The following is an 8,978-nucleotide window of genomic DNA, read 5'->3' as shown; positions in this document are numbered from 1 at the left end:
ATCATCATCATCATCATCATCATCATCATCATCATCATCATCATCATCATCATCATCATCATCTGTGACTCCATTTTCAAGAGGGACCTTATGTCCTCTTCTGACCATCTGCTAGCTCCTATGGGTACTGCACACATACAGTTAACAGATACACATGCAAAGTAAATACCCATACAAATAAAATGAATCTCAAAATAAAAATAAAAAAAAGAAAGGAATCTGGGAAATTGGCTCGGTGATTAAGAGCTTGTGCTGCTCTTGCAGAGGAAGGGCCCAGGTACCATTTTCAGGACCTACATGATACTTTTGTGTTCTACTCCTTGCTCTTTCGTCATGCGACTCCAGAGGGATCAGACACCCTCTCCCGATCTCTGTGGCACACACACACACACATATACAGACACAACATACATTCACACAAACAGAAAAGTAACTATTTTTGTAAAATCTTTACTAAAAATAGAAACAAGGAGCAGTGGCTAAAGGCATTTGCTACCAAGCCTGATGACCCAAGTTGGATTCCCAAGATCCACTTGATAGACAGAGCCAACTCCTGCAAATGGAGACCCCACAATGTATTCCGGCACGCACGCATGCACACACAAAAATCAGTAGATGTAATAAACAATTTCAAAATGGAACTACTGACCCTGACAATTACTTTTATTAATTATAGCAATTAAATAATATTTCTCAACACCAAATCATATTCACTTCAAATGTAAAACTAAAGCAGAGTTACCCATCTCCTCATATAAAGTTTTAGCTTTTACGTTTTTTACATGTAAACGGCTTTTTTTAAAAAATGTTTACATTGTGTGTGTGTGTGTGTGGTATATAGTTGTGCAGGGGTCAACTTGGGTGCTAGGGGTAGAATTCAGGCTGCCTGGCTTTCCAGGCATACACTTTTCCTGGATGGCTCAGACATCCTGCCAGAGCAACCCACAGCGAGATTTTGTATGTACCAAACACTATTGTATTGAAAATCCTTGAGAAAAACGTCTACTAGAACTTTATGGTTACAGACAATATTTCAATTTTTTTTTCACTTAAATAATACTAAAGGTGATTTGATAGGATGATCAAGGTAAAATTACCAAACATTAGGGGCCGAGGTGCTGGCTCCATGGTTAAAGTACTTGTTTAGCATGTATCTAGGTTCAATTCCCGGCATGCCACTTCCAATTAAAAAAAAAAAAAAAAACACACACATTAAGATAAAAACATGAAGGAAATATGGAACATAAATATGATTTTTAAAAAGAATGAAACTGTATTTTGAATAAAAACAGAAAGTTGTACATCTGTATAAAAATTGTTACTTTGGAAATTTTAAAACTTGGGGAAATAGAGAACAGAGTGCCATCATCTAATTTAAATAATTATTAATATGATGCTGATCTTACTTTTACTTCCCCACCACCCTTTTCCAGTTTTAAAGGCAGTTCACAGCTATCTTTTCATAGTCATAGATTTGGAAAGTGGGTAGTGATAGGCATTAGTATTTTTTTTTCAGAGTTTATTGGAAATAATAAAAAAGAATGAAATGACAGTCGAATTTTTAAATGTCAATATTTACAATTAATCTGAAATCATTGTATATCCCTGATCTTAAGATACAGACTTCTGAATAAAATATGATGGTATTTCCTTCCCCTTTGTGGTGGTTTGGATAGGAACGATCCCCACAGGCTCATATATTTAAATGTTTGGTCATTAGGAGGTGGCACTGCTTATTAGGGATTAAGAGGTGTGGCCTTGTTGGAGAAAGTGAGTCACTGGCTGTGGGCTTTGGGGTTTCAGAAGGTCAAGCCAGTTCGAGTATCTCACTCTCTTCCTGCTGCCAACAGATCGGGCTGTAAACCTCTAGACTGCTTCTCATATACCATGTGGCATACGTGCCACCCTGCTTCCTGCCATGATGACAATAGACCAAACCTCTGTTCCTGTAAGTAAGCTCCAATTAAACGTTTTTCTTTATAAGAATTCCTGTGGTCCTGGTGCCTCTTCACAGAAATAGGACATTAGTTAAGACATTCTGTAGTGGTTTGAATAAAAATGGCCCCATAGGCTCACAGGAAGTGGCATTATTTTACTTGTGGCTTTGTTGGAGTAGGTGTGGCCTTGTTGGAAAAACTGTGTCACCCTCAGTGACACAGAAGGGGATTTGGGGTTTCAGAAGCCAGGCCCAGTGTCTCACTCTCTCTTCCTGCTGCATGCCAATCCAGATGTAGAACTCTCAGCTACCTCTCCAATACCATGTCTGCCTCTGAACTTTAAGCCAGCTTCAGTTAAATTTTTTCATTTATAATAGTTCCTGTGGTCATAGTGTGTCTTTAGAGAAACAAGGCACTAACGAAGACAAAATTCTTTTAAATGGTTTGGATTATTAACATTATTTTTTTTTCTTTTTGAGACAGGGTTTCTCTGTGTAGCCTTGGCTGTCCTGGACTCACTTTGTAGATCAGGCTGGCCTCAAACTCACAGAGATCCTCCTGCCTCTGCCTCCCTGGGAGCTAGGATTACAGGCATGTGCCACCACACTCCACACTCGGCTAACATTATTTTTTTTTATTGCATTTTATATTATGTGTGTGTGCATGTGCAGGACAGAGAACTAACTTTCAGGAGTTGGCTCTCTTCTTCCAACATGCGAGTTCAGGAACTAGAAGCTAGGTTGGCTGCAGGCACCTTTACCTGGTAAGCCATCTTTTTTTCTTTCTTGACTGATTCTCACTAAGTAGCGAGGCCAGCCTGAACTCATAGTGATCTGCCTGCCTCTTAATCCCAAGTGCCACCACGCCCTAGGTGATTTGGTTTTTCAAAATCCTGCTTTTTTAAAAGATCAATTTTGTTTTACGGAGGCAAATATGAATAATATTGAAAGAAGATATAGAATGTTGTCATTCTACAGTTCTTGTAGCCTTACAGTTCAGTTGGCCACGTTGTCTTTTTAAAAACAAATAAAATTCAGCTGTGAATATGAAGCGTATTTTTATTATCTATTTATCAGATTGTTGCTGTAAATAGATGAACTGTCCACCTGACATAGTTAAAGTCTCCTGAGAAGAGATTCTCAGGTGAAATATTGCCCAGATCAGATTGGCCTGTGGGTGTATCTGCAAACGACTGCTTTGGGTTTTAATGCAGGAGCGCCCAGCCCATTGTGGGTTGCTTTATCCCCTAGGCAAGCAGTCTGTGGCTGTGTCAGAAAGCGCGAGCCTGTGAACAAGCCGGCTCCTGTCCTGACTTTGCTCAATGACACGCTGTAAGTGGTAGGTGGAAATAAACTTCTCCCAGGTTGCTTTTAAGTTGGGGTATCAGCCCAGCAACGGAAGGAAAGCTAGAGCAATGGCAGTCCCTTTTCACGTGTTCGCTAGTGTGAGTGGCTACAGTACACATGGAGGTGCAGGTTTCCTGCCGTTGGTCACTGCCTTTCGCTGGGTGTGTCCAGTGATAAGGTTGCCGTATCAAATGCTACACTTATTTCCAATTATCTTTAGGAAGCCTATTAAATGTTTTCAACAATGGGTACTTGAATTTACATTTCAACAGACGAAAGGGTTTCTTTATTACTGTCAGTATTGATATCTTTTGCCTGTGGAAATAAGCCTTCTGAGGTAAGAAGTCTGTCACAGCAGTGTTGAGTTACTTTTCCCCGATGGTTAGTGGTACTGAACATTTTCTCATATGCTTAGTGGATACCGGTATGTCTTCTATTGAATAATGTCTACTTAACTCTATTGCCCATTTTTTAAATAGGAAATTTCGCTTTGCCATTGAATTCTTTGCACGTTGTACATAATTTTGTGGATATTAATCCTTTTGAAAATGTAACTTTCTTCCATTTCTGTGAGTTCTCTTTCTAAATTTACCCTTTTTCATTTTTATGTTTAAGTTTGTTTTGGCTCTTCATTTAAAAAAAATATTATCTTTCTTAGCTTTATTTTTTATTGTATTTTATTTTTTAAATATTAGTTAGTTTATTAACTTTGTATCCCAGCTGTAGCCCACTTCCTCATTCCCTCCCAATCCCACCCTTCCACCCTCATCTCCTCCTTGCCCCTTTCCAAGTCCACAGATCGGGGAGCTCTCCTTCCCTTCCATCTGACCCTGGCTTATCAGGTTTCTTCAGGACTGGCTGCAATGTCCATCTTTGTGGCCTAGCAAGGCTAATCCTCCCTCGGGGGGGGGGGGGGGTAGTGTCATTGAGTTCATGTCAGAAATAGTCCCTATTTCCCTTACTAGGGTATCCACTTGGATCCTGAGCTACCATGGGCTACATCCGAGCAGGGGTTCTAGGTTATATCATGTCCTTGGTTGGAAATACAGTTTCAAAAAAGACCCCTGTGCCCAGGTATATCTGGTCCTTGTGGATCTCCTGTCCTCTCCAGGTCATACTAACTCCCCCTTCTTTCATATGATTCCCTGTACTCTGCCCAAGGATTGGTTATGAGTCTCAGCATCTGCTTTGATACACTGCTAGGTAGAGTCTTTCTGAGGCCCTCTGTGGTAGGCTCTTGTCCTGTTACTTGTTTCCTCCTACACCCAATGTCCATTCTATTTGTCTTTCTAAGTGAGGATTGATCATCTTACCTCGTGTCCTCTTTCTTGTTTATCTTCTTTAGGTGTACAGATTTTAGTATGTTTCTCCTATCTTATGGGTCTAGTACCCACTTATAAGTGAGTATGTGCTGTGTGTATCTTTCTGCTCCTGGGATACCTCACTCAGGATGATCTTTTCTAGTTCCCACCATTTGCCTGCAAATTTCATGATTTCCTCATTTTTAATTGCTGAGTAGTATTCCATTATGTAAAAGTACCACAATTTCTGTATCCATTCCTCCATTGATGGACATCTGGGTTGTTTCCAGGTTCAGGCTATTACAAATAAAGCTGCTATGAACATGGATGAGCAAGTGCCCTTGTTATGTACTTGAGAATCTTTTGGATATATGCCTAGGAGTGGTATAGCTGGATCTTGAGGCAACACTATTCCTACTTGTCTGAGCTGAACAGAACACCAACAGCACAGGCTCTAAGAGCAACAATCAATAAATGGGACCTCATGAAACTGAAAAGCTTCTGTAAAGCAAAAGACACTGTTGTCAGAACAAAACGACAGCCTACAGACTGGGAAAGGATCTTCACCAACCCTATATCTGACAGAGGGCTGATATCCAGATTATATAAAGAACTAAAGAAGTTAAAAAGCAATAAATCTTACTATTTTCCACTTCTTACATAAGATTCCTTGCACACTGCCCAACAGTTGGCCATAAGGGAAATAGGAAGATCTGGAGAGGACAGGAACCCCACAAGGAGAGCAACAGAACCAGAAGTTTGAACACAGGGGTCTTCCCAGAGACTCATACTCCAACCAAGTACCATGCATAGAGATAACCTGGAACCTCTGCACAGATGTAGCCCATGGCAGTTTAGTGTCCAAGTGAGTCACATAGTAATGGGAAGAGGGACTGCCTCTGACATAATCTGATTGGCCTGTTCTTTGATCACCTCCCCTTGAGCAGGGAGCAGCCTTGCCAGGCCATGACAATGCAGAAGATGACAGATGATGACAGAAGATGACAATGCAGCCATTCCTGATGTGATCTGATAGACTAAGATCAGAAGGAAGGAGAGGAGGACCTTCCCTATCAGTGGACTTGGGGAGGGTCATTCGTGAAGAAGGGGGGGAGGGTGGGACTGGGAGGGGAGGAGGAAAGGGCTTATGGGGGGATACAAAGTGAATAAAGTGTAATTAATAAAAAAAACTAAAGCCATCTGTTTAGTCAACATGGAAAATTGATTGATATGAAATCCAAAAAGTTCATAATGACAACTAAATAACAGATGACAAATTAGATAAGAATGAGTCATTAAGTTGGCCTAAAGGACAGCCATCTTCGCTACTAAACCATCTTCCTATTGATGACAGTGATCATCTCCCAAGTTCATGACAGCAAGGAATTTATAGTAAAAGATGGGAAGCTTGTAAATTGAGAAGTCAAACTGGATGTTGAGTAATCAGTGTGACTGTTTTGTCCTGGTGCTGTATGGCAAGTAAATAGACATTCTAAGAAAAAAAAAAGCAATAAATCAAGCAATCCAATTAAAAAATGGGGTATGGAGCTAAACAGAGAACTCTCTGTAGAGGAATATAGAATGGCAGAGAAACACTTAAAGAAATGCTCAACATCCTTAGCCATCAGGGAGATGCAAATCAAAATGACCCTCAGATTTCACCTTACACCTGTAAGAATGGCTAAGATCAAAAACTCAAGTGACAACACATGCTGGAGAGGTTATGGAGAAAGGGGAACCCTCCTCCATTGCTGGTGGGAATGTAACCTTGTACAACCACTCTGGAAATCAGTCTGGTGCCTTTGTTAGCTTTATTTGTCAACTTAATACTTGCCTAGAATCATTTGAAGAGGAAAGCCTTACCTGAGAAGTTGCCTAGATCAGATTGGCCTGTGGGCATGTCTGTTGGTATGGTATTAATTATTAGTTGGCGCAGAAGGGCCCTGCCCACTGTGGACAACACTGTCCTAGGTAGACGGGCTTGGACTATATAAGAACATTACCTAAACATAAACCTGTGAGTGAACAAGCGAACAAGCAGCAGTATTCCTCTACAATCCTTGTGTTTAGAACTCAAGTTCCTTTCCTGGAGTTCCTGATTTCTCTCCATCATGGACTGTGACTTGGAAATGTAAGCCAAATAAATCCCCCTTTCCCTAAATTGTTTTTGGTCTGAGTGTTTTATCACAGCAACATGAAGAACGCTACATAAAATGCATTTTTAAAATACTTTATTATTCTTGAGAAAATAACTTCCTGGATGTGCACAGTATCTTTTGACCATACTTGCCTGGGCATGAGTGTGGGACCGGCCACTGTCTATGTTCAGTGTAGACAGTCTCTTCACTGTTGTTTCTTTTGCTGTAAAGTTTATTTTTTTCATTTTAATAGAATCTCATTTGTTTATTTTTGTGTTTTGTTTCCTATGCTTGTGATGTATTATCCAAAAAATCCTTGGCTTCCTATGCTTGTGATGTATTATCCATTGTCTTAATATATTTCTAATGTCTTAATATATTTCTTTTATGCTTTTTTCTCATAACTTTATAATCTTATGTTTTACTCTTAATTTTCCCCAAGTTGAGTTGACTTTTGTAACTGCTGAGATTCGGGTGTCTAATTTCACTCTTTTGTATGTGGGTATCTGATTTTTCCAGACATTCTGTACCTTAAGCTTCCTTATTGCACCACTGATTTTCCAGCTGAGGGTCTGCTCTCTGTCAGGTTCCTGAGACAGAGCACACTGTGAAGCAGATGGGCAGAGCCTTCCTGAGCTGAGACCACACAAGAAAAGCTACATTCATCTAGAAAACGATGAAATTTAAATAGCACTCAGCTCACACATGGCAACTTCTCATCCTCGGGAATTAAACTTGTTTTCTCTAAAATAGAACCAAATGCTAAGAGCTTACATTTATTATTAGACACATTTATATGTGGAAACAACACCGCTTGGTGAAATAACTAAACTAACTCCACAGTGGATTTTTTTTTTTAGTCATTTTGTTTACTTTGCAATGTCTCCTTGACTTTATATCCCATAATACCTCCCCACCAAGTCCTATGACCCTTATCCCATACATATAAATGGGGATATTTATTACTAAAGTCTTTTAGAAAAAAAAATTAACAAGTTGTATAGGAATTCCTGAAGTATAAACAGGTGTGTTCCTTACATTTTGACTTTTACATTCTAAGTATACAATTCTAAAAACACATCTCAAGGCAGAGAGATGATTCAGCACTTAAGAGAATTTTTACTGATCTTGCAGAGGACCCTAGGTCAGCTCTTAGCACTAATGTCACAGGGCTCCTTACCACATTTAACTCTAGCTCCAGGGTGATTTGACACCTCTGGTCTCTTGGGAACCTGCATACACACACACACACACACACACACACACACACACACACAGAGAGAGAGAGAGAGAGAGAGAGAGAGAGAGAGAAAGAGAGAGACAGAGACAGAGAGAAAGAGAAACATGCACAATGAAAAATAATCTTTTTTTTTAATGTCTTAATTGTCTAAGGTAATGTCTAACACTTTACAAGAACCAGAGCCATAGTGTGTGTCAAAAATGAAGTTCATGTTGGCCATGAACTGGTCAACTTGAAAATCTCAGCATTCAGGAGGCTGAGGCAGGGCAAAAGAAAGATGCCCTCGAAAGGGCTCAGCAGACAGAGGTATTTGTTACCATGCCTGACAACCCTGACTTGATTCCTTCTCCCACAGGTGGGAGAAGGAAAACAATTTCGCCAAATTGTTCTCTCGGCTCCATACGTGAGCAGTGGCACATCTATGCCCATATGCTTGCACACAAATTAAGTAAATAAGAAGTAAGTGTATGAACACTATGTTCATCAAAATATTTGAGATTTGGGTGATCTCATCATAAGAAAATAATATTAACTTTTAAGAACAATGAGAGACATAAACTTACAGCTGATGGTATAGCTCAGCGGGGAGAGTCCTTGCTTAGCATGTACAGGTCTGAGTTTGTGAAGTTTGAATTTACTCATGCTGGTCTTGAGGTTCAAGTCTAAGATCGGGCAGGACCACAGGTTTGGGTAAAAGCAGAAGACAATGAGGTGAATATCTGTCAGACCATCCTGAGCCAAAAAAAGAGAGAAGGGGAGACACAGGTGAATGGAAAGACAGGGCAGGAAGGAGGTATCAACCTCTTCAAGGGTACATTCCCAATGACCTAAAATCCTGCGGTAGATGCAGCTCCCAAAGCTCCATAAGACAGACCTCTTGCTATACCACTGCAGGCACTACACATTTCCACATAGGACTTTCAGGGACTCATCCCAACCATCTAGGAAGATAATAAAGGGAAGATAATTGCTTTTTTCTTTGTGTAGCTTAATATTCTGGGGTTTTTTTTGTTTTT

Source organism: Psammomys obesus, unplaced genomic scaffold (assembly GCF_907164565.1).
Source record: "Psammomys obesus unplaced genomic scaffold, mPsaObe1.curated_primary_1811, whole genome shotgun sequence".
NCBI lineage: Eukaryota > Metazoa > Chordata > Mammalia > Rodentia > Muridae > Psammomys > Psammomys obesus.
The sequence above is the reverse complement of the archived record's forward strand: the minus strand, read 5'-3'. Positions refer to the sequence as shown.